Source organism: Macrobrachium rosenbergii, chromosome 47 (assembly GCF_040412425.1).
Source record: "Macrobrachium rosenbergii isolate ZJJX-2024 chromosome 47, ASM4041242v1, whole genome shotgun sequence".
Lineage (NCBI taxonomy): Eukaryota > Metazoa > Arthropoda > Malacostraca > Decapoda > Palaemonidae > Macrobrachium > Macrobrachium rosenbergii.
Window position 1 is genome coordinate 46,025,371 of NC_089787.1, and position 24,749 is coordinate 46,050,119.

At 45.0% G+C, this 24,749-nt stretch overlaps 2 protein-coding genes across 2 annotated transcripts in view; one reads left to right on the forward strand and one right to left on the reverse strand.

The window, feature by feature from the left end:
• LOC136830919 (uncharacterized) overlaps positions 1-24,749 on the reverse strand; it is a 456,633-nt gene that overhangs the window by 275,072 nt on the left and 156,812 nt on the right. The gene's annotated exons all lie outside the window — the stretch shown is intronic.
• Positions 1,070-24,749, forward strand: part of LOC136830827 (helicase POLQ-like) — a 68,070-nt gene continuing 44,390 nt past the window's right edge. Inside the window, exon 1 of the mRNA XM_067090806.1 lies at positions 1,070-1,242. The gene's annotated coding sequence lies outside the window, so the exon portion shown is untranslated. The remainder of the gene's footprint in view (positions 1,243-24,749) is intronic.

Genomic DNA, 24,749 nt, shown 5'->3' on the forward strand with positions numbered 1-24,749 from the left:
TATTCATATGAATAAAGTTTTGAATTTGAATTTGAATTAATTTACTCAGCTTGCACCTGGTGCTTACTGACAGCTTCAGTGTTTTAATGCTTTGTGGAAAGAGCAAAACAGTGATGAGCTATAACAGATGAAGTAGGAGCTCTCCCAAGTAGGGAGGTTTTGACAGTCATTTGACTAGATTGTGATCATCTTTATCATTATTGTTAATGTTTGTCCATTAAGATTTCCTTTCACAGTGCTTGATAAGTTAATTATCTCCATTCTGTCCATCTTTTTGACTTTTGCCTGAATTCCAATTTTGGGCTACATTTACCTCTCCTTTCTTCATAACTTGGGCCTTTCAGCTGGTTGTGTTAATTCCATATCTTTTACTACTTTGACTGTTCCTCTGCATGTTGTTTTCTGTTACCATACCATCTCAGTCTTATCATCACATCTCATATATATCTTGTTTCTTACCAGACTTAAAACCTATGTCTTTACCCATGACTTACAGTAAAAGGTTTTTAGTTGTAGGTTTTTAGATAAAATAAATTTATCGTTTCCAATCAGTCTTTAGATCATTCTTAAACTGTATTATGTTTCCATGATTAAATGTTATTTCAATATCAATGAGTGTGAATGAATGTAGATATGTCATTTCTGTATACAGGCGGTCCCGGTTTACATGACGGGGTTCCGTTCTTGCGCCGTCGAACCCGAAAATCGTCGTAAGTCGGAACATCGTCGAAAATCGTCAAAAATCATAAGAAAATCTTACTTTTAATGCTCTGGGTGCATTGAAAACGATGTAAACTGCATTATTATTGAGTTTTACATCAAAAACCTTCAAATTATGATTATTCTGCCATTTTGGGGCCATATTTCTTCCGTCGGATCGTGCAACCCCGGAACATGCGTCGTAAGCCAAAATAATTTCTGATGAATATATTTGAAAAGCGTCGTAACCTCGAACGTCATGGAACCGTCGTAAACCGGGGACTGCCTGTATTCTCATTTAATTGAAAAAATGCAATTTATGTTATGGTATGTTTTGTGCAATAATAGGAAAATTTTATTTCAGGCGTGTTCTTTACATTGCCACCATTGAGAAAGCCTCAGGATTGGTGAACTCACTTCTTGAAAATGGCCGAATTGAAGAACTTGGCTTAGTTGTTACAGATGAACTTCACATGATGGGGGAAGGAGGTGGCCGGGGTGCAATACTGGAAGGAACACTCACAAAGTTACGATACGCTGGACGTGAGTATTCGTTTAATAATTTTATATTTAAAGTATTGTTCATGAGTTACTGCTTCAGAAACAGATTTAAAAATCTCTTTGTGATAAAATAATGTATAGTTTCTATAGCTTTTGCAGACTTAGACATGCATGATGCTCAGAGGAATTCCACACAACTGAAGTCACATCAGTACTAAGCAATGTCCCATAAACTGGGTCATATTTCTGGCTTTTGTTTAGAAGTAGGTCTGCTGATTCAATTGTCTTATGCATCCTCAGACATTTGGTCCAACTTCTTTACACTGTGCATACATTTGAGCCTATTTAGGAGTTTAGGAGGTTGCATGATAACAGTAGAAACAGGTACATCATTATCATAGTTGGCATCTATACCGGCTAAGGTATCCCTTTTGTGTGGTGCTTTGAGTAAGTCAAATAGAAAAGCTTCTGTGTGTCTAATCATATCTCACTTGGCATTATCAATTCACAGTACCTGTGCATCTGATATCCAACCCCATCTCTTACGACGCTCCTGATTGGCCATTGATCACAGGGCTGGAAACTCGTCAGTCTCTTCCAGCCGTCACTGAGTCAACATCTACGCTGCAACTTCTCTTTATGAAATATGTCTTTCAAAAGTTATAACTTTCATTACACTTCAGTTTTACCAGAAGAAAAGTAGTGTTTCTCAGTTTCATCACTAAACATTGATTTAAGGATTATATAATGATATATGAATTATGTACTTCAGTAAACTTAATGCTAAAGTATGTATAGTAAAATAAACATGAGGCTATTATCTGCATGCATCCCTGCTCATTTTAATACAGTAAACCTCCCGTATTCGCAGGGGATGCGTACCACACCCTCCCGCAAATAGCTGAAACTCCCGAATACTTAGAACCCATCTAAAAACACTTAGAACTGTCAATTTTGGTAGTTCAAACACACACAAAAAAAAAACTAAAAATGCCTCTACAGGTATTATCATTAGGTTCCAAAAAAACCCATCGAATATAGCTTAGCCTACACTTTGGTATTCGGTACCATGTATGCATATATGGTAGCCTAGCCTATACTGTAAAGTATACTCTATACATACACAGTATAGGAAACCCTCTGTATTCGCAGTCTCATCCTTATAAGTACCTAGATATTTAAACTTATCCAATCCACTTGCTTTACAACCAGACCTTCAATGAGACAATCCTGTTTATTTTCAATATTCATATTCTTGATTTTAGTTTTTCCGCTATTAATAAACAAACCAACCCTCTAAGATGGGGGCTGCTTCAGGTGCTCGTTTGTGAGCCACTTCAGATGTTCGAGATTCTATAGAATATCGAGTATCCTGATCTGGCTCTGGAGAGTACTCTCCCCGGCCAGTTCAGGAACAGTGCGAGAGAAAGGGCCGAGGTACCCAGGTGTCTCAGCTCTTCCTGCCAGCACTACAAGAGCTCCCCGAGTGCTTACCAGTGCTTGGTTAGGTTCCCGGCCTGGTGTCTCGATCCTATCGGTTCGAACACCAGAAGAAGCAGGGAAGAGATTCTCTTCGGGATCCTCCAGGACTTCTAAGGGACTGATCTCTTCCGGGAGACAAGTTTCTATCATTGGCTCTTCCCGCCCTTGGGCGGGAGCTGATTCGCATTCTCCTCTGGGGTCTCGTGTTTTGGGGGCAGCGAGAGAGGCCGCGCCCTTGTTGCAAGTCTTAGAAGTCTGCGTCTGGCTCTTTTCAATTTCTTAGGAAACTGAAAGCAGCTGCTCCCGATTTTTGGGAGTCTCATAGGTCGCTCAAATTCCATGAATCACGAGCGCTTTCCTGACGAGAGGCACAGGATGAGAGAAAGTGCTGAGACACCCAGGTGTCTTGGCGCTGAGACGCCAGGTGTCTCGATACTGCCCGCCAGCTGCTTCAGTTGCTTGGCTAGGTTTCATCCATGTGTCTTGAACCATAGGGTTCAAGCATGCAGGATAGCAGACACAGAATTCCCCTTTAAACCTTCTTTCTGAGGCGCCTCAGCTTCGAAGGAGTTTAGAATTAGGGAAACTAGTGCTAGTTCACAGCAGACGAGTTCCTCCCTGTCCAGTTCCGATTGTGTTCGCGCGATCGGCTCGGCTTGCCCGTCCTGCCCAGCCCCTGGTCGTGTTTGTGAGACTGGCTCGGCTCGGCTCGCCCTGCCTGCCTCCCAGTCCACAGCATACCACCCTCTGGATCGCGTTCACATGATCAGTTTGTTTCGGTGCGGCTCAGCTCAGCTCGGCCACACTCAGGTTTTCCGAATCGGGCTCCCGGGTCTGTTCGAGTGAACTTTCTGCTCTTCACAGTAAAGTACTTTGCCAAAGCACAAGCACTCTTCTTCTCCCATGTGGCAATAATCACCGGTTGATTATCGCTCTCGGTCTGCCTCTCCTACTGGTCTTACTGGCAGGACAGGTAGGGGTACTCTTTCTCCTCACCTGTTCTCTTTTCCTCTCGGTCATTCTGAGAGGCATGAGACAGACAGAGAGAGCTCCAACAAATTTGTCTTTGGAGTTCGGTTGCCTGGCGTGCTTTGGGTGTTGGTCCCCTGATTGTCTAGTTGTACAACCAGGTAGCCGCAGAGGGTTTCTTGGGATCTGTCAAGGTCTCCCTCCAAGGAGAGAGGTACAGGAGTTTCACACTTCAGAAGCAGCAAGGGTCTTCCTCTTCAAGTTGCGATCACCCTTGTTTTTTGGAGAACGCTCCGATTCATCAGCACGAGGATCCCCAGGAAACTGACCGTGGCTCCCCCAATGAATAATCTTCATCACTAGCAAACCTTGCAGTTCCCGAGGGGCCGAGAGTTTTGGGGGCCACCGCGGTCCTTGCTTGCAAGAGCATTCTCGACCAGATGAATACTTGTCTTCGGACAAGGATTTCATTCAGGTCGAGACACCAAGCTTCTCCCCTGCCTCGACAGAGTACGAATTCTTCATGCCTTGAAGGTTTTTTCCTGACTGCAGGTTGTTCTGACTCTGCCTCACTCAGACTGGGTTCTCTCTCTCTGCTTGTCGTGAAGGGTATTCTCTTCCGCAACGAGAGGGGGTGATCTTGGAGCCAACTTGCTGGTTTCCTCCAGGCAGTCTCCTGATGGATCCACAATCCTTCACTTCTAGGCTTTCTCTCCTCAGATATGACCATTCCCGGAAAGAAAACTGCCTTCTGGAGACTGGTCGTGTGGGCATTTCTGGTGCTAAGAAGGACTTTGTCCTAATTTGGATCTCCGGTTTCATAAGTCTAGAGTTTGCTTGACCCTTAAGAACGAACCTTAACTTGGTTCTGCTTTTCTCTTTCAGAGATCTGCCAGATACCACGGTAATCAATGTTCGTACCAGGGCACTGCCTTGTCCTTTGGACAATGGCCAAGACCTTTGGGTCTTAGTCATCTCAGCTCGACCTTGAGTTCAAGCCAGCTCCCCCTCAACTCCTAAGAAGTCCCAGGCTTTGGAAGAAGATCAGGGAACACATAGTCCTCTTCTTCCCTTCTGGGAAAGTGAGCATAACTGTGTCTCTTTCCACCCTCTTTTCCGTAAGGGAGGAGGGCAGAAGGGAAGAGAGAAAGAGTATCGACCTGGAATAAGTTCTACTGCAGATGCATGGATGAAATGATAATTATCGAGTCTCTGGAGCTGGCAGCGACATTGCCGAGACCTGGGAATGGATTCCTTCAGGAGAAGTATCTATTTCCCTTAGGTCTCGACAATTCTTTTCATCAAACTTCCATCCCGCTTCCTCTCCTGTGCTCCTGATTTGGGAAATGCCAGCCCACCTAGAGCTAATCGTCTCGGTATCCTGTCATCTTGCAGAAGCTTCCCCGTGGTTGAGAATGGAGGTCTGCTTCCATTCCTCCATCCTTCTTTCCTCTTCGAAATGTGAGGAAAGAGTTAGGCTAATGCTTGATTGAAGGAACCTTCAAATATGCTTGCATACTCCCCTCACATCATGTATCTACTTCCGGATTCACCGATCGAGAAATAGGTGCACACCTGTAAGATTTTGTCTTGAAGGTGTGTGACCGAGACATTAGTACCTTCTCATCAACATAGTGGACTCAAGGCAGCCTTTTGGCCTTCTGAGAATTTAGGATAGGTTTTGGGACACTCATTGGTTTCATTGAACAACAAAACCACAGTAGTGGCATTCGTCGACAAACAAGAGGGAATCGTTTTTTCCTCCTGTTTCATCTGTCGACATTTGCAGGTACTCGAGTGTTCTATAGCGCACTTGACAGCTCAATTAGCCAGCTGCATTCCCAGTGGGGATGTATTGGTAGGTGAGCTTGGCCTCAGGTTTGAGTGATTGGGACAGAATGTGCTCTCCACTCTCACAAAGATTCACGAAGAGACTGCTTGTCTGAGAGATCCCTACCGTCTTTCTGTTGCCTCCCTGCACAACAAAGTCAGTAGTTTTCTTGCTCCTGCTTACCAGACCCAGGGGCCACTACGGTGAGGCATGCTGTTTTTTGCAGAAAAATCGATATCTATGTTTTTCCCTCCGTATTTGCTTGTTTCGCTAGGGGTCCACAAGCATTGCTCACCCCGAGTCACAGACAAATGCTGTAAGACTTCGCCTTTCGCCCGACCTGATAGCTCTGCTTCTAAGGCATCGAGAAGAGTTCTGCTTGACCCAGCCTCCTGTAGCAGCTACACAAGTAGCAGTTCTTCAGGCAGTACATCCCTGTGTGTTCAGGACTGGGAGACCTTCCAGCTCTCCTTGCAAGCATAGGCTTTCTCACCGAGCAGCAACAGATATAGCTGGATATCTCTTGAAGTCCTCTGCAACACTGTCCCAGGACTGGATCCGTCTTCGCTGGTGGGTGTCGTTGACAGAACTTCTTGGGTCAGAGTCGCTCTTTAAGTCTGGACTTCCTCGTCTTCTCCGCCTTGCGACCTAGTCTTCTATCTGAAGTAGCCTTCTTCTCCTCAGTCAAGATTTAGTTACAGATGAGAAGTTTCTTCAGTCTTGCTGTCCCAGGGACCTGTTCCCTGGGTGGCATGTGACTTGTTTAGGGTTCCTGTCCCATGCTCTGCATGCGCCCTTACGAGAGTTGTTGGATAGAGATGTGCTCTCTTAGGACCATCTCTCATCTCGTTCCGTCCTTGGCATAGAAGATGGAAGAACAGGTGAAGGGGATCAATACCTCTACTCCTTCTCGGATGTCGTTAGTGTACTCCAAATCCATCAGCATCTATTGTTGGGTTCGAGTCCTTGTTACCCTCCTCCTTGGACTTTGTTTCGATGATCCAGATCAGTCGTTACTTTGTGCTATTAGGGAGCTGTGGTACTTTACGAAGAGGCTCGACATTCCTAACCTGGATGTCGTCGACATTTTCGCTAGTATTCTCTCTCCAAGGAAGAAGTGTCTAAGGACACATCTTTCTCCTGGCTTTGTGAAGCGATCGAAGGAGGTACTCGGCAGCTGGCGACGACGATACCGGTACTTTCCACCTGAGAGCTCACAAAGTCAATGGCTTGGTCTATCTATCTCATTCTGGAAGTTTCTGTCAGTCTGGAAGCAAGACTTGGTCTCATAGACCACACTCTTGTCTTCCTGTGGTCTTGCCCACAGGCCCTTGGAACCTTTTTTCCTTGGCCCTGTGGTGGCTGCTCAAAAAGTTGTGTTTTCTTACCTAAGGTGTTGGTTCTGGAAATGAGAAGGACACCGAGAGTGACTGGCCTCTCTTCCTCCTCCTTCCCCATCCTCCTACTTCTCCTCCTTCAGGGATGAGAATAGGACTTGAACCAATACTTGCTGGATCTGGTGTCTGATGCGGTAAGACTACACATCGAGCACCCATTCTATTTTTCTTTCAGAATCATAGAAGCAACTCCGCTCCTTCCTCTAGCAAGGGGAGGAAGGAGATACTAGCAAAAAGGAAACCCTATCTCGGGCTTTCCTTTTTGCCTCCAACTCTAGATTCTTCCCAGCCTATTTCATTTGAGTTATGTTTCCTCACTCGTGAAAAGAGTCAGTATCTGACATTTGATCTTGCAGTTCCTACACTCCGATCAATATTTCAGAGGCACAGTACTCCTCCTCACTCTTTCAACCAGGAGGAGTACCCCAGGTGTGCAGAACTCCAGTCAGTTCAAGAGACTCACTCAGATTCCTCCCTCCACCCAGTGAGTCTTCCTAATGTAAAGGATCGATGGTTTGTACATCGTGTCGGGACAAATCACAAATTTTGAAAGTAAATTGTATTTTTCCTAACTAAACAAACCTGAGATCCTTTGCATTACATATTTTGCCCGCCTCATGCCACCCCTCAATCTGAACATGGACCGAAAGGTGAACTGCAATGTTTACATCTGGGTAGGCGGGTATTCCAGCCTACCTGATGGTAGTTACTGCCTAACCACCATGTTTCAAGAGTTAAATGGCTGTGTCCAGCTTCACCGTAACTGCTTCCTAATGTAAAGGACCTCGGGTTTGTATAGTTAGGAAAAATACAATTTAATTTAAAAAATTGTGATTTTAGCATTAAGTTTACTGAAGTACGTAATTCATATATCATTATAATCCTTAAATCATTGGCTTGACGATGTATAGTAATGAAATTGAGAAACACTACTTTTCTTCGGGTAAAACTGATGTGTAATGAAAATTATAACTTTTGAAAGACAAATTTCATGAGGAGAGGTTGCAGCGTAGATGTTGACTCGGTGACGGCTGGAAGAGACTGACGAGTTTCCAGCCCTGTGACTGGCTGATCAATGGCCAATCAGGAGCGTCATAAGGGATGGGGATAGATTTCAGATGCACATGTGGTGTGAATTAATTATAGTAACAGCTGATTCCCACCTTTAGATATTGTCACTTTTTTATTTGTTAAGGAAACTTAAATACAAAGGAGAAAGTAAGCTTGTAAAAAATTCATGAAAAGAAGGTACATAGATGTATATTTGGTTCTTTGAAAGAACTACCAGTATAACTTGAAGATGGCATACATTTTCTTTATAACTGTCCATGATAAAATTTCTCAGTTAGTACTTTGCTTTGCTTCTTAAATATTTGTAAAGAAGGTTTATTAACTGATGACATTTCTCAGTTGTACACGGGATGGTTTTTATGTCCTTTTTTATTTTTACTACAGTCTCAAATAAATTTTGTTTCATGACAGACCAACATTTGTAATTGCCTAAATTCATGGTCGGCCAGTATCCTTCAGATACCACTTATTCTTGCTAAAGAAAATGGCAGAATCCAAATAATTGCATACAAGTAGTTCCTCTGCTGAAGACCTGTGGTTGTACTGCAAACAAATTTAGATAATAATGGCACAGGCAAAAATGGCACATGTAAAAATAACATGTAAAAATGGCAAAAGTGAAAAAATGGCTCAAATGAGAAAATATATTATATACAATTTTTTGCTGTGTTTAGTAATAGCCCCTCAGGGATCAAATGTCCCTAAGTGCATTTGATCCCCGAGGGGCTACTACTAAACATGGCAAAACAGTGATTCATCTACAATGTTTTGCTCTGCCAAGAAAACCTGGTTTTGATGATGACTTCAAGAAAATTAATGTCTTAACAGGAGAATTCATTTTGGGTATACCCCCTTCAGTGCTACCCTTGATTGGGTCTGCAGTCTGGAAACAGCTCAAGTCAAGGAAGTTGGTGTCAACCACAGAACCCAAGATATTTCTTGCCAAGTCCTAAGGTTCTTATGTCTTATTTTACTAAGGCCATAGCTCTGATCCTCCACAGATAGCAAGGAGCACATGAAAGGAAAAACTCTAGTAAGTATTATGGTAAGTCTATGGCCTACCCTCAACTCTTCACCCCAAAACTAAAGACATGACTATTTTTGCAGGATGCCTGGGACTTCTAGCCATCCTCAACACTTGCTTTCAGGAAAGAAAGCTCTTTCTTTAGAAGCTTCAGCCTAGTCTTTCCCTTTTCGAACAATTCCTAGCCTTGTTAGAGAAGGATTCAAAGAGTATTCATTAAGGAATTCATGGCATTTGCCAAGAGGCAAAATGGGTGCTACAAGTATACTACTTTCCTGGAATATTGGATGTACAGTAGTTGTAAAAGCCAGGAGACTTTGTTTATTTTTGTGGACAGGGTTCTGATCTACACACCTGGATGGTTCTTTTTATATACAGTATATGTCTGTGGCATTGGGGAAGAGGTGTGGCTATTAGAGAGTTTTCATATGATTCCCACCTCTGACTACTGTACCTCCAAGTGTCCAAATTCATGGGCACTAATCTTAGTAGGTTACTGACAGGTTTATAACAATGGCAGAGATAGGGAGACTGAGCATTTCATGTGTGCTATGAGATAATCTTTCCAGACAATCACAGAGTGGGAAAGAAGACATTTACAGCAACCATTAGATCTTATTCAGGCCCTTAACTGCAACAAACATCAGGTATTCTTGGGAGATCCTATACTATGATGCAATAAGGATGCTTTCCTTTAGATGCACAACTTAAGATGTGTCTCCAGAAATTTTGGAAGTTGTAGGACTAACTGAGGACTGATCCCTTTATTGCATAGGTATGCAGGGATAAGTACTGACCCACTTCCTTGGATGTCATCCAATCTCTGTTTTTATGAGTTAACATCACTGAAGTTCCAGGCTTTAGATGAAGCTAGATCAGTGCAGGGGAAAGACAATGTAAGAATTCTTCAGCCATCTTTATAGTTCTAAAGGTGATAGGAAGAGGAATCAGTGGACCTCTTCAAGATGGAGATGATGGAGTTTGTGCAATGCTCAATAGAGGGTGGAGATTATTTGGCTTCCATAGAACTGAGAGAGACTTACTTGCAATTTCTTGTGCACCCATCTTCCAGAAAGTTCTTCCATTTTGTCAGAGGTTTTCAGTTCACTGCCCTTTGCTTCGGTCGAATCATGGCCCTTCAGGTCTTCACCTGCACATCCTCTCCCTTAATATCATGAGTAAACAGGAAAGGGATATGACTTTGGAGGCACTCTGCTCCCTTCTAAGATTGGCAACATTTGATGCATATTAAAATGTATGTACTCTTGTTTGCCCAACAGGGACAGGGTTTAGAGAGTACTCTCTCTCCTATCAAGATATTGTTGGTTCTATACAGCCAGTTCAGGATTCAGTCTCTCTAACTGCAACTCAACTGGTCCTGGGCAGCCACTATTCAACAAGACAGTTTTCTAATTCCAGTTACTAATGATGTATGAAGAGACATCATATACAGAACATCAGGGTAGGGGTTTCCTTGGTTATCACCTTTCATGAGGTTCTACCCTTCATAGAAGCATCCACCCAAGGTTGGGAACTCATTTTCTGGATTTTCAGATATGGTTATTTCTGAGCCATGAAGAGAGTCTACCATCAGCCTTTACCAGGCTTTTTCAGTTGGTGGTGTAAGAGGAGTGACTGTCCATTCACTGCTACTCTTTATTGCTTGACTATTGCTGTTGCTGAGATGTTGTGAGGGGGTTGTCTTTAGTTGAAATTGATTGTCATATTTTGAAAATAATCTGCTTTGGAGAAGCTTTTTATTTCGTAGATGGGGTCTCTTCAGTTCTTAGAAGTCTTTGTAAGGCATCTTACAATTAGACTAAAGCTAGTCATCCTGCTGGTATTTGTCTTTGAAATAGGATTGTGAGCTGTGTGATCTCATGAACAAGGAAGCACATGCAGATTGAAGATTACCTGGTCTTACCTTTGCAGCTGACTTTTGTTGCAAAAACCCCAAGTTTAGGATATAAAGACCAAACCACTGCATCTATTACCTTTCCCTACATTGACTAACTCCAGAGATGAGGAAGATCAACTTTTCGTCCAGTTAGGGCATAACACTTGTACTATAAAAGGACCCAGTGCCTTAGCATTATATCTAAGGCTAATCAGTAACCAAGTAATAAAAACACTCTCTTACTAGTTGAGGCAATGGTAAAAAGCTTACAAAACCATTGTAAGTAGCAAAGAATACAGCCCAAGGTGCTGTCTTCATTTTAAATGTAACATGGATGCAAGTTCAGTTTTAATGGCCTGTCCTCAGAGATGTCAGATTACTTTTGTCTTTATGTAAAGGAGGTGGAGATGTCAGATGGCTTGTGAGTCTTTACATTAGGGAGGTGATGTCAGATTACATTTGTGAGCCTTTACATAAGGGAGGTGGAGATGGTAGATGACTTTAAAGTCTTTACTTAAGGGAGGTGGAGATGGCAGATGATGTTTGTAAGTCTTTACATAAGGGAGGTGGAGATGACAGATGACTTTTGTGAGTCTTTTCATAAGGGAGGTGGAGATATCAGAAGACTTCTTTGAGTCATTATGTAATGGAGGTACTTCACAAGTAGTTGGATATCTGATCTATGGAACCTGTGGTTGTAATGGGGTCACATCATAATTCTCACATTTTACTCATTATGACATCCTTTAAAATGTAATTGCCAGTGTTGATGGCCTCTACATGTAATCACTGTCATCTTCATAAATGTCTTAAAGTCAGCTTTTCCCTTTGAGGGTTTTTATGGTTAGTGTAAAGGGGTAGTGATGGCTAAAAAGGGTAGTGATGACTACTTTTGTATCTACAAAGAATTTTCTCTCCAGTTATGGGACTCATACAGGGGCGAATCTCTTTGCTTTTAGGTACTATACATTTTCTGTTGCTTGTTTAAAACTTTCTTATCCAAACTCAGGGACATGGCCCCTTTGCTTTGTAATCTTAGTCACTCTCACTCAGACTCTAGTTGTACTTCGTTTAGATTTGAGTTTAGTTGGGTGAACTGTCCTTCCAAAACAGTCATTCGAGCAGTTGCCGATAGTAGGTTTATTGTGAAACAAATATATTTTAGAAAAAATTCTTTATGCAAATCAAGAGTAATGTGGATGTTCCACCTCCAAAACTGTGGGTCCCCTTAGGTGCATGCATACAAACATCTACCTGCATGCACTTCCTGGCTACTTTTGTTTTCACTAGAAAGATGTGTTACAAAAATTTGTGGAGCACAAATATGGGTAATTATTGTTAGCAGATTTGTATTAACAAGGAGTTTATTTAAATTATATTTTGTTCATGACACTTACCTGCCAGATATATATATAGCTGTATTTCTCAGAAATCCGACAGAATTTCAAAACTCGCTGCACAAAATCATTCCCAGGTGGTTAGTACTCATTCCCAGACCGCTGGGAGGCGGAATCGGGAACCATTCCCATTTTCTATTCAGATTTTCTCTGTCGCCGGTACTGTTAACATCTGTTACAGTACCTCCGCCTCTGGATTTCGTTAACTTGCTTATTCCCCACTTAAGTATTCTCTTGACTTTTGGTTTTGATTCTTGGACTGTGGATTGGCACACGCTTTTTCTGGATTGTTGTGGATTTTGCTTATGACCTCTCTTTTTAAACTATGTCTGGTTCTAGTTCTGCTAGTTTCCGTGTATGTTGTATGAGTGATTGTAAGGTGAGGCTACCGAAAGCTTCCCAGACCCTCACTCTGTTTGTTTGAGGTGTAGGGGGCATGTTTGTCTTATAGATGATCGATGTAAGGAGTGTGAACCTTTATCGGATGCGAGCTGGAAGTCGTATGATTCGTATGTTCGCAAGTTGGAGCGTGACAGGGTTAGGAGGTCTTCCTCCAGGAGTGTGTGCAAGAGTCAGGTTATTTCCTCTCCTGATATTCCCAACGTAGTTGATGTTGCACCTGTCCCTGTGGTTTTGCCTTCGGGCCCTGATATTGTGTCTGTGGAGGGTTCGGCCCTGGCGCAGATCATGAGTTCTATCCGTGCGCTCGAGAACAAAGTGACTTCTCTCCAAAGTGCTGTGAAGTGCAGTGCTCCCCAGTGTTGTGGAGGGGGCGCCAGATCGGCCCCATAATGCTTCTAGGCCTGGACCGCTGTCAGACTCCCAGGACTCAGGAGAAGGCATGTCGAAAGCCGCAAGAAGGTTACGGGGCTTCCCACCGATCTGACGTCCCTTCGGCAGTTCCTGTTGTCGCTTCCCAGGCTGCCAGAGATCGTGCTTTCGCGCGCATTCTCAAGGACTGCTTTTTACTATCCGAGGCGTCCTCCCGCACAAGGGGGTGGAATTCTCGTAAGACTCTCGTCCTCTCAAGAGGAGTCGTGTTCAAGAGGACGCTGCTCGTCAGTCTTCTTCGTCGGCTAGCTATTTTGATGCCTTTCCACCACAGAAGAAGTCTAGGATTTCGTCTGATGAGGATGTTTGGAGCCCCAGCCGCTCTATGGAGAGAACCTTTCTTGCTCCTGTGAGGAAGAAGAAGGCGTCCCCTCGCCCATCGTCTTCCCATAGGATTGTCTCTCCTCCCAGACAGGATTCTTCGCCTGCTAAGAAGATTTTGTTGGAGATGCAGCGACAGTTGTCTTCTCTTATTGCCGAGAAAGACTCTGCTCCTCGTCGCGCAAGGACTTGACTTTGCCTGTCAAGAGATCAAGGAAGTCTCCTTCTCCTGCTCCGCGTTCGCCGTCTCCTTCTCCTGTTTCGAACGCCTTGTCGCCCCTGTTAGCTCTCTTGCTCCTCGCCGTGACGCCAAACAGGACGCCAGCGAGCTTCTTCCCGTGACGCCGGCCGCTCTTCAGGACGCTTCTGTTCAGGACGCTCGTCGGGGCGCTCTTCCGGTTTTTGGCGTGGCGCCTGTGACGACGCTCTTCAGGACGCTCTCAAGACGCTCCGCTGGACGTTCCTTCAAGTTGCTCTTCAGGGCGTTCCGGAGCATTCTGTTTCTTCTGAGAAAAGAAGATCCCTTCTTCGGATTGGACCTCAAGGCCTTCGTTCCCCTAAAGTGTTGGGTGACTTCGTTTGCTTCTCCGGCTGTGGCGGAGAGGTTTCTGCCGAATCGGATCCTGCTGAAGTCGAGCTCTCGTCTGCTTCCTCTTCTTCGGACTACCAAGTTTTGACCAGCTTGCTTAAGGACTTGTTCGGGGACAAGTTTAAGCCTTCGGCTCCTCTTTCTCCTCCTTCTCAGCTAGCTTCCTCCAAAGCTAGGAGAGCTCCTGGTTTTTGAAGATGACTTCTTCTTTGGCGACCAAGAGGGCTTTCAAGAAAGTCAACATGTGGATGGAGGAACGGAAGTCCCATGGCAAGACCTCTTTCGCTGTGCCTCCGTCTAAGCTTTCAGGCAAGGCTGGTATGTGGTATGAGACGGGAGAAGATCTCAGCCCTAGAGTTCCTTCCTCTTCTCAAGGGGATTTTACCAGTCTTGTCGACGCCTCCCGTGAAGGTCTCATCTGCCTACTGCTAAGGTTTCTTGGACCTTGTCAGAGACCGACCACCATCTCAAAGGTCTCTTCCGCACCATGGAGGTGTTTAATTTCTTGGACTGGTGCTTGGGAGCCTTGGATCTTAAGCTTCGAAGCTCGGACTCTATTACTTTGGGGGAGCTCTCTAGTGTCCTTAACTGTATGGACAAGGCAGTTAGGGATGGATCTGAAGAGCTGGCGTCTCATTTTGGTACGGGCCTCTTAAAGAAGAGGGCCTTGTTTTGTGACTTCACTGCTAAGTCTGTCTCCCCTTCGCAAAGGGCAGAATTATTGTTCGCTCCCTTGTCCAACCATCTGTTTCCCCAGTCCTTGATTCGGGACATTTCCGCTAGTCTTAAGGAGAAGGCCACGCAAGACCTGTTGGCTCATTCTTCTCGACGTCCTCCAGCTCCTTCTTCTTCTTCGTCTGCTTCAGTGTTGTCATCCAGGAAGAAGAAGCCCTTTCGGGAGAGAACTTCTTCCTCTAGATCGTCTCCGCGAGGAAGAGGTTTTACCAGAGGAGCGGCCCCCTCTAAACCTAGGGGAAAAAAGTGACTTCTTTCACCTCCAGACACCTGTAGGAGCCAGGCTTTTTTATTTTGCGGAAGCCTGGAGAACACGAGGGGCGGACGCATGGTCTCTAACTGTCTTAGAGAAAGGTTACAAGATCCCCTTTCTCATGTTTCCACCCCTTTGCACGTCGCCCAGGGATCTGTCGCCGTCTTACCACCGAGAGAAGCAACAGATTCTTTTGGACCTCCTGGAGCAGTTGTTAGAAAAAAGAGCCGTGGAACAAGTTCTGAAGTTGGATTCTCCGGGGTTCTACAACAGGCTTTTCTTAGTCCCGAAACAGTCGGGAGAGTGGAGACCGGTCCTAGATGTAAGCGTCTTGAATCGTTTTATTTCAAAGGACAGATTCAAGATGGAAACGCCTCAGACGGTTCTAGGGGCCTTAAGACCAGGGGACTGGATGGTCTCTCTGGACTTACAAGATGCGTACTTCCATGTTCCCATTCATCCTCAATCAAGGAAGTACCTGAGATTTGTGCTGGGGGGACGAGTCTTCCAGTTCAGAGCTCTCTGCTTCGGTTTGTGCACAGCTCCCATGATCTTCACGGTGATCATGAAAAACGTTGCGAGGTGGCTTCACCTGGCGGGTGTTCGAGTGTCATTCTACCTAGACGACTGGCTCATACGAGCCTCTTCTCGGGAGAAGTGTCTGGAGGACCTGACTTTCACACTGAATTTGACGAAGTCCTTGGGACTTCTTGTGAACCAAGAAAAGTCCCATCTGATCCCGACGCAGTCCATCGTCTATCTGGGGATTCAGATGGATTCAGTGGCTTTTCGAGCTTTTCCATCCCGAGAACGGCAACGGCTTTGCTTAAGCAAAGTTTCGTCCTTTCTAGGGAAAGAAACATGCTCGGTGAGGGAATGGATGAGTTTGCTGGGGACCATTTCCTCGCTGGAGAAGTTTGTTTCCCTGGGAAGGCTCCATCTCAGACCTCTCCAGTTTTTCTTGGCGGAGAACTGGAGGGACAAGGAGAATCTGGAAGAGATTTTGACGATATCTCCTTCTGTCAAGGATCATCTGAAGTGGTGGTTCGACCCCTTGAAGCTTGCAGAAGGGGTTTCTCTTCGCCTTCAGAGCCCCGACCTAGTGTTGTTTTCCGACGCGTCCAGGGAAGGATGGGGAGCAACACTGGGAGGGGAGGAAGTGTCAGGCACCTGGAGAGGGGAACAGGTGTCCTGGCACATAAACCTCAAGGAATTGGGTGCTATCTTTCTGGCTCTTCAATTCTTCGAAGCCCAAGTGGCAGGCAGAATTGTCCAGGTCAATTCGGACAATACCACAGCTCTAGCGTACCTCAAAAAACAGGGGGGTACTCGATCTCGTTCCCTGTTTATCCTTGCGAGGGAGATCCTGCTCTGGACTCATGCTCGAAGGGTCACTATTCTCACGAGGTTCATTGCGGGAGTGGAGAATATTCGAGCAGACCTTCTCAGTCGGCAAAATCAGCTGCTACCGACCGAGTGGACTCTTCACAAGGAGGTATGTTTAGAGTTGTGGAGAATTTGGGGACGTCCTCTAGTGGACCTCTTTGCCACGTCCAGGACGGCAAGACTTCCCTTTATTGCTCTCCTGTCCTAGACCCAGGAGCGTTAGCCATAGACGCCCTCCTCTGGGACTGGAAAGGACTCGACCTTTACGCTTTCCCTCCCTTCAAGATCCTGGGAGAAGTGATAAGGAAGTTTGCAACGTCAGAAGGAGCAAGGATGACTCTAATAGCCCCCTTCTGGCCAGCAGCGGATTGGTTTCAGAGACCCTGTCCTTCCTAGTGGATTTTCCAAGAACGCTTCCATTGAGGGTGGACCTTCTCAAACAGCCGCATTTCAAGAGGTTCCACAAAAACCTCTCCGCTCTGAGTCTGACTGCGTTCAGACTATCTCAAAGTTGGCCAGAGCAAGAGGCTTTTCGAGATCTGTGGCAAAGGCCATCGCCAATGCCAGGAGACCTTCTTCGAATGCGGTCTACCAGTACAAGTGGTCTGTTTTTCGAAGATGGTGCAGGAGTAAAGGAGTTTCCTCGTCCACGACCTCTGTACCACAAATAGCTGACTTCCTTTTTTATCTGAGGCATAAGAATAAACTGGCAGTCTCGACGATTAAGGGCTATAGAAGTATGTTATCGGCAGTTTTTAGACACAGAGGCCTGAACTTGTGCGATAACAAGGATCTTCACGATCTTTTAAGATCCTTCGAGACTGTCAAAATTCCTCAACTCAGGACACCTTCTTGGAATCTGGATGTTGTCCTGAAGTTTCTTATGTCTAGTGATTTTGAACCTCTGTCTTCGGCTTCCTCAAAAACGTGACTTAGGAAAGCTGTCTTCCTAACGGCTCTGGCGACAGCTAAGAGGATCAGTGAAGTGCAGGCTATTAGCAAACATATTGGCTTTAGGGGTCCTAATGCTGTATGCTCCCTAAATCCTTTGTTCTTAGCCAAGAACGAGAAATCCTTCAAACCCTTGGCCCAAATCTTTTGAAATCAAAGGTTTGACGGAAATACTTGGGCAAGAGTCAGAAAGAGTCTTGTGTCCTGTCAGGGCTCTTAAGTTCTACTTAGCCAAGACCAAGAATACTAGAGGCTCATCGGACAATCTGTGGTGTTCGGTGAAGAGACCTGATCTTCCCATGTCCAAGAATGCCTTAGCATTCTTTTTAAGAAGTGTTATTCGAGAGGCTCATTCCTCCTGCTTAGAAGGTGACATGAGACTTCTGAAAGTAAAAGCTCATGAAGTTAGAGCTATCGCGACTTCCATGGCTTTCCAAAGAATATGTCTCTGAGTGATATTCTTGGTGCTACCTTCTGGAGAAGTAATTCAGTGTTCGCCAGCATTACTTGCGAGATGTGAAGACGACATTTGAAGACTGCTCTTCGCTGGGACCATACGTTTCCGCAGACACTATGTTGGGAGAAGAAGGCAATACTCATCCTATCCTTTAGGGTTAGGTAGTATTTTTAATCTTGTTGTTGTCTATTTCTGGTTGTTGGGTGGCCATTGAGGTGGACATCCCAATTTTTAGCCTATGCTAGGTTCTTTTACCTTAGATAGGGCGGTCAGGTGGTTGGTCGTTGCTCCTTCTCCCTCTCTGTATGGTAACATGATCTAGTCCTATTGTGGTCACGCCCCCTTGGACAGGTCATCTGGATCTCTCCAGCTTTATAGGTCCCTACCTTGCTGGAGACTCTGGATTAGCAGCAGCAGGCTTGGGTGACAGATAAACTCGAAGTCAGCTATGCTAACAGGTAAGGAACCAAGGCGTCATTCGCCTACATTTATTTGTTTCCTAAATCCTATTCTGTCTCTTCCCACCTCCACGGTGGGATTCAGCTATATATATATCTGGCAGGTAAGTGTCATGAACAAAATGATATTTTAATGATAAAATAAGGTTTGTTCATACTTACCTGGCAGATATATATACTTTTAGTGCCCTCCCGCCTCCCCTCTTGAGACAGTGGCACTAGAAAATCTGAATAGAAAATGGGAATGGTTCCCGATTCCCGCCTCCCAGCGGGGAATGAGTACTAACCACCTGGCCACACTGCGTGTGCCGCGAGTTTTGAAATTCTGTCGGATTTCGGAGAAATACAGCTATATATATATCTGCCAGGTAAGTATGAACAAACCTTATTTTATCATTAAAATATCATATTTCAGTATTACATTAGGTATCTCTTTTGTTATTAGTTTGTTAAAAGGAAAAGAATAAGGCTGTTTTGATATGAACCTATCAGTAAGGATATTTTGATATGGACCTATCAAAAAGATTATTTCACAGTAAACCCACTGGCTATTTTGATATGGACATATCAAAAAGATTGTTTCACAATAAACTCATTTGTGGATCTCACATTATTTCCCCTTAAAATGAAATGAAAATTAACTTGTAGCATTGTGCATGCATGGAACATATGCCTAGGTCCACACCAATGAACTGCATTCATTGGTGCATCTTGCATAGTGCTAAAATGTGTGCTCATGAATTCCAGTATCTTCCCCTTTTTCCATGTTAGTGCTTTTGCTGATGATATGGGAAGTTTACAAGTGGCAGGTTTAGCATTTGTCCTTGATCTCTGTGTTGCAGGTAGTTATTTGATACTCTTACTTGGGGGATTAAGACTATAAAATTGGTTGTGATCCAGACAAGATGTTACTTTGTCCTGTTAGACTGCTGCGATGCTATCTGAATAGGACTCGGCATTTCGGGGCCTGAGTATCGATGACTCTTCATTAGCACTGGCTCGACCAAGACAGAGGTGTCCAGGAATGCTATATCTTTCCAGTACATTCCGCATGAGAGCTCATGAAGTCGCAGCATTGGTCCATCCCTCATGTTCAGGAAGAATCTATCGGTACTTCAGGTTGTGAAGGCGGGGTTGTGGTCTCGCCAGACCACTTTCACCTCCCTTTACCTTCGGGATATTGCCCACAAGTCCCTACCTTCAGGATATTGCCCACAAGTCCCTTGACACGTTTTCCCTGGGTCCTGTGGTGGCTCCTCAACGAGTTGTGTAGCTCACCCTGCTCTAAGAGGACAGGTTGCATCTTGCATAAGGTGGATCAGAGAGTGCATATGTGAGACTGGTACTATTCCCCCCTCCTTTCCCTCAACCTTATCCTCTCCTGTGGGCAGAGGGTAGGTTATCGAGCCATCATGACGCTGGAACAGGTGCCAATGCAGGTGAGTTATTTCTAACTGAGTATCCATTCTATAATTTGTTGATGTATAGAAGCATCCCTCCCCTCTCTCTAGCAAGGGGAGAGAGGGGCAGACAATGCAAACCCATTACTTTTACATGGCCTTTCCATTGTCTCCGACAAAAGATTCAACTTAACCTTTCTCTTGAATGATGCTGCTTTAATACCCATTATTCAAGAGAGTGTGCGGAAGTCTGAAAATTGAACATACAGTTCCTATACTTCGTTCAGTGGTCAGAGGCACGGTCCCCTTCCTTGATCTATCGACCAGGAAGAAGACCTAGGTGCGGCAAACTACCAGTTGGTCCAGAGACTTAACCCAGTTTCCACCCTCCAAGAAGTAAGTCTTCCTATGATAAAGACCTAGGGTTTGTATATTGTGTAGGAACAAATGACAAATTTTAAAAGTAATTTGTATTTTTCCTAACTATACAAACCTGAGATCATTATCATATGCCCACCTCATGCCACCCCTCATACTGACACCATGCTTACCTGGGCTGAAGATAAAGTGACGCGCTCCCGACTGGGTGGACTGGTCTCCCATCCGGTCATCCAGTAGTTAACTACTGAACCACCTTGGTAATAGTTTAATAGCCATGTCCAGCTTCGCTGAGGGTCATTCCTGTGATAAAGACCTCAGGTTTGTATAGTTAGGAAATACAAATTACTCTTAAACTTTGTCATTTTATATAAGTAACTTACCCAGTAATTACATAGCAGCTTAAAATTTTGAAATTGTGGGTCATGCTAGTTTGTTTTGGGTATGGCGACGTGCCCCGCCCACTTTCGGATGGAAGAAGAGGTACAACATAGCAAAGATCTTCAGTTTGTTTTTGCCAGCTGTGGTTGAAGGACTGTGGTTGGCAGCAGCCTGATTTTGAAATTTAAACTTTGCTGGTTGTTTGTTCTATCTACGATTGGTGAAGTATTTATTTTCGTAGCCTTTCGGCACAATTTAGGTAGTGTTAGGCGAGTTTTGATCATTGTTTTACGACTTTTTGCCCGTTTTTTAGACTTGTCTTTGTAATTTTCCACTAGTAGTTTTAGTATTGAGTATTGTAGCAAAGGCTGCAATACTAGACTTAATAAAGAATCCTACAACTCTCACACTGTTTGTGTTCAGTGTAGGGGACAAACTTGTTCAGTGGATTTACGATGTGAGGAATGTAGTTAGTGGGATTTAAAGAAGTGGAAGACTTTACATTTACATCTTAAGAAACTAGCTAGAGATAGGAAGAGGAAAGCTATTGCTAGGGAATCTAGTAAAGCCTTAGCCAGTCAGGATTCATTCGCTAAGTCAGATGCAGTTGCACCTGTAATTTTTTCCGATCCTGTTCCATCTCCTCCACCTGTGCAATCCTCTCCTTTACCCGGCTCTCACATTTCCAATCCCAACACCATCATCAGTCTGGAGTCAAAAACAACACTCACTTTGAATTAATTGTGCAATCGATTGGTAAATTAGCATCAGCTGTGAAAGTGTTAATGGATAAAAGTGAGTCAGAGCACCCCGTGGCACCCAGTGGTAGTGTAGGAGGTGGCTTTTCGGCCTGCAGATTCTCCTAGGGCAAGGTCCCTGACATACTCCCCAGCACCTGGGAGGAATCAAACTGGTAGCCTAAGGGAGGTCGGTGGGGTCTGCCCCCAAGCAGTCGCCCCCTCGGTTCAGTCTGTTGATGAATCCCAGACTGCAACCAAAGGCTGTTGGAAAGCCCTTCAAGTGAGTGCTCACTGTATGTCCTCCAGCTCCGAGGATTTTAGTCCCAGGCGCTCACGATGCTATGTGGACAAGTCACGCCCGCTGAAAAGGCGTGCAGTGGACTTTGAGATTTCTTCTTCTGTTCCTTGTAAGAAGGACAAGGATTCAGCACGCCCCTCTTGCAATCACTGTGATAGCCCAGAGCAATTCTCCTCTGCTACATCAGATGATGATTATAAATTGGTGTCAAAGCGCCTTGTTCTTCGTTGCATAAGGGAACCCTTCATTAGGAGTTGTGTCACCTCTACAATCAGCGCCCAAGCGGCCAGCAACTAGTGTCGGCGCCCAAGCTCCTGTTTATAGGTGAGCGCCCACTGGCGCCCGTTCGCCATCAAGTTTTGTCATTGCCTCCCGTCTCTACAGTGCTCCCTGACCGCCCGTTGGCGCCCTCTCCTCTACCACATCATTGTAGTGTCACCTCAGACAGTGTTCCTCCTTAAGTTGACCCGATTCAGAACTAAATAATATTCTAAGTTTGCTTGAGAAAGCTACCCCTACAGCTCAGACGACAGTGGACTTATCGCTTTCTCTTGTTTCTTCTGAAGGAGAGGTCATTCCAGATCAAGATGCTCCTTCACAGCGCACCCTTCGTTATTGAGGTTCCTGCTAGCGACCTTCCCAAGCTTCTTTTGCCAGCTACTCCCTCCTCTCCTGCTTCAACTTTCTTTATGGAAGCTCCCTCAGCTGGTTCTTCGAGGTTACCAAAATTGGTTCTCTCCTCTTTAGCGAAGAAGGCATTGAACGAAGTAGAAGGTTGCTTCTCTGAGAAGAAGGAGCAAGGTAAAGCAGTTTTTTGTTTCCCACCGTCCAAGTTGTCTAGGTCGAGTTATAGGTTTAATGCAACAGGAGAAGCACCTTCCCTGGTAGTTTCTGCCTCCTCTCAGGGAGACTTCTCCGGCCTTATCGACTCAGCTAGGAGATCAGCTTCCTCCTCAGCCAAAATTATGTTTTCAACTTCTTAATTAGTGCACCTCAAGAATATTTTTAAGATTTTGAAATGATGAGCTTCCTAGACTGGGCGGTGGGCGCACTAGCACGCAAGATTAGAGACTGCTCCTTTTTACCTCAAGACGCTTTTACTGACCTTTTAGGAGTACTTTCCTGTATTGACAGGGGCGTTCACAATGGTACAAGGAGTTAGCTGGTCTTTACGCCATGGGTGTACTTACGAAAAGAGAGCTTTGGTGTTCGTTTTAACTTCAAAAGGCGTCACTCCATCTCGGAGGTCGGCCCTCCTCTTGTTCCCCTTGGACAAGATGCATCTTTTTCCTCAGGCTACAGTACTAGACATTGCCTCTGACCTGCAGAAAAAGAACACTCAGGACCTGCTCTCCCAATCTGCGAGATGCCCCAAGGATTCTTCGGCTCTTCCTCCCAGATCTTCGTCTCCACTGCAGCCTACTCCCTTTCAGAGCCCCGTTCTAGAACATATACCAGAACAAGAGCATATACCCGTTTCCCATAGTGTTCCAGCAAGAAGTCTTCTTCCAAGTCTTCCACCAAGAAATGAAGATATAGTCCTCCGTACTCAGATAGGAGTGCGGCTCCTCTGCTTTTGGGAACGGTGGGAATGAAAGGGAGCGAAATCCTGGATAGTGTCTGTCCTGAAGGAGGGTTTACACTATCCTTTTTTTGAACAATCCTCCTGTAGTGCGCAAGCCTATTGAATTGATGGCTTACTCTCCAGGCTCAGAGAGATTTGCTGCTTCTTGCTAGAGGTCGAGTCTCTTGTTCAGAAAGAGGCTATAGAGGTAGTAGAGGACATTCATTCTCTGGGATTCTACAACCGTCTCTATATAGTACCCAAGCCATCGGGGGGCTTAGACCCATTTTGGACATAAGTGCACTAAATGTGTCAAAAAGACAACATTCAAGATAGAAACAAACCAATCTGTCATTGCATCCATTCGCCAGGGAGAATGGATGGCGTCCATCGACATGCAGGATGCGTACTTTCATGTTCCATTGCATCTGACTTTGAGAAAGTACCTCAGGTTTGTGTTTCAGGGCAAGCTGTTCCAATTTTGGGCTCTGTGCTTCGGTCTCTTGATGGCTCCTCAAGTGTTTACCAGGGTATTGACTCCCCTAGCGAAATGGCTTTATTTGATGGGGATAAAGATCGCTGTATACCTTGACAACTGGTTACTACGTTCCCTTTCGAAGCTCAATGTATAGAGGACACTCGCACAACTCTTCTCTTGGCCCAAGAACTGGGTTTCCTCATCAATTGGGACAAGTCTCTCCTGACTCCTTCTCAGGAGATTCCTTATTTAGGAATGATGATCAACTCTCAGGATTTTCAGGTTTTCCCAGTCCCAAGAGAATAGACAAGTGTCTCCAGACAGTGAAAGAATTTCTGAAACTAAACTGTTGCTCGGCCAATCAATGGATGAGTCTTCTAGGTATCCTCTCTTCCATGGAACAATTTGTCACTCAGGGTAGATTACACCTGAGACCTCTGCAATTCTTCCTCAGAGCCAGCTGGAACAGGAAAAAGTTCCCGGACTCATTTGTGTTCCTGATAACAGTAGAAGTCAAGGAGGATCTTTGTTGGTGGAGTTCCAAGAAGAGGCTATCAAAAGGGAAATCTCTTCTACCTCTGAACCCCAGCCTAGAATTCTTTTCAGACGCGTCGAACCTAGGTTGGGGAGCGGCGAGGGGTCTTCTTCTCTGGTTATACCAGAACAACACACAAGTGACAACACAGTTTATCCAGGCGAGACTCAATGTTCTGGTGGACGAATTGAGCTGTCAGAAACAGATCCTTCCCACGGAATGGACAGTAGACCCCTTGGTTTGTCTGGATCTGTGGAAGCTTTGGGGGAACCCTTGATAGATTTGTTCATGTCCTCCAGGAATCACCAACTTCCTCTCTCCTGCTCACCAGTACCAGATCCCTTAGCATGGGCAACTGATGCAATACTGCAGGACTGGTCGGGCAAAGATCTGTATGCCTTTCCCCCATTCAGTTTAGGGAGACAAGTCTTCAACAAATTCTGGTCTCATCAAAACCTGTCCATGATTTTGATAGCCCCATTCTGGCCAGCAAAGGAGTGGTTCCCGGATCTGATGGAACTTCTTGCGGACTTCCCGAGACTGCTGCCACAGAAGCAACAACTTCTCAGGCAACCTCACTTCCAACGGTTCCACCAAACCTGTCTTCTGTGGCCCTAACAGTATTCAAACTTGGACATAAGGGCATAAACAAATTGAAGCTCTTTGCTATGTTGTGCCTCTGCTTCCACCCAAAAGTGGGCGGAACACGTTGCCATAACCAAAACA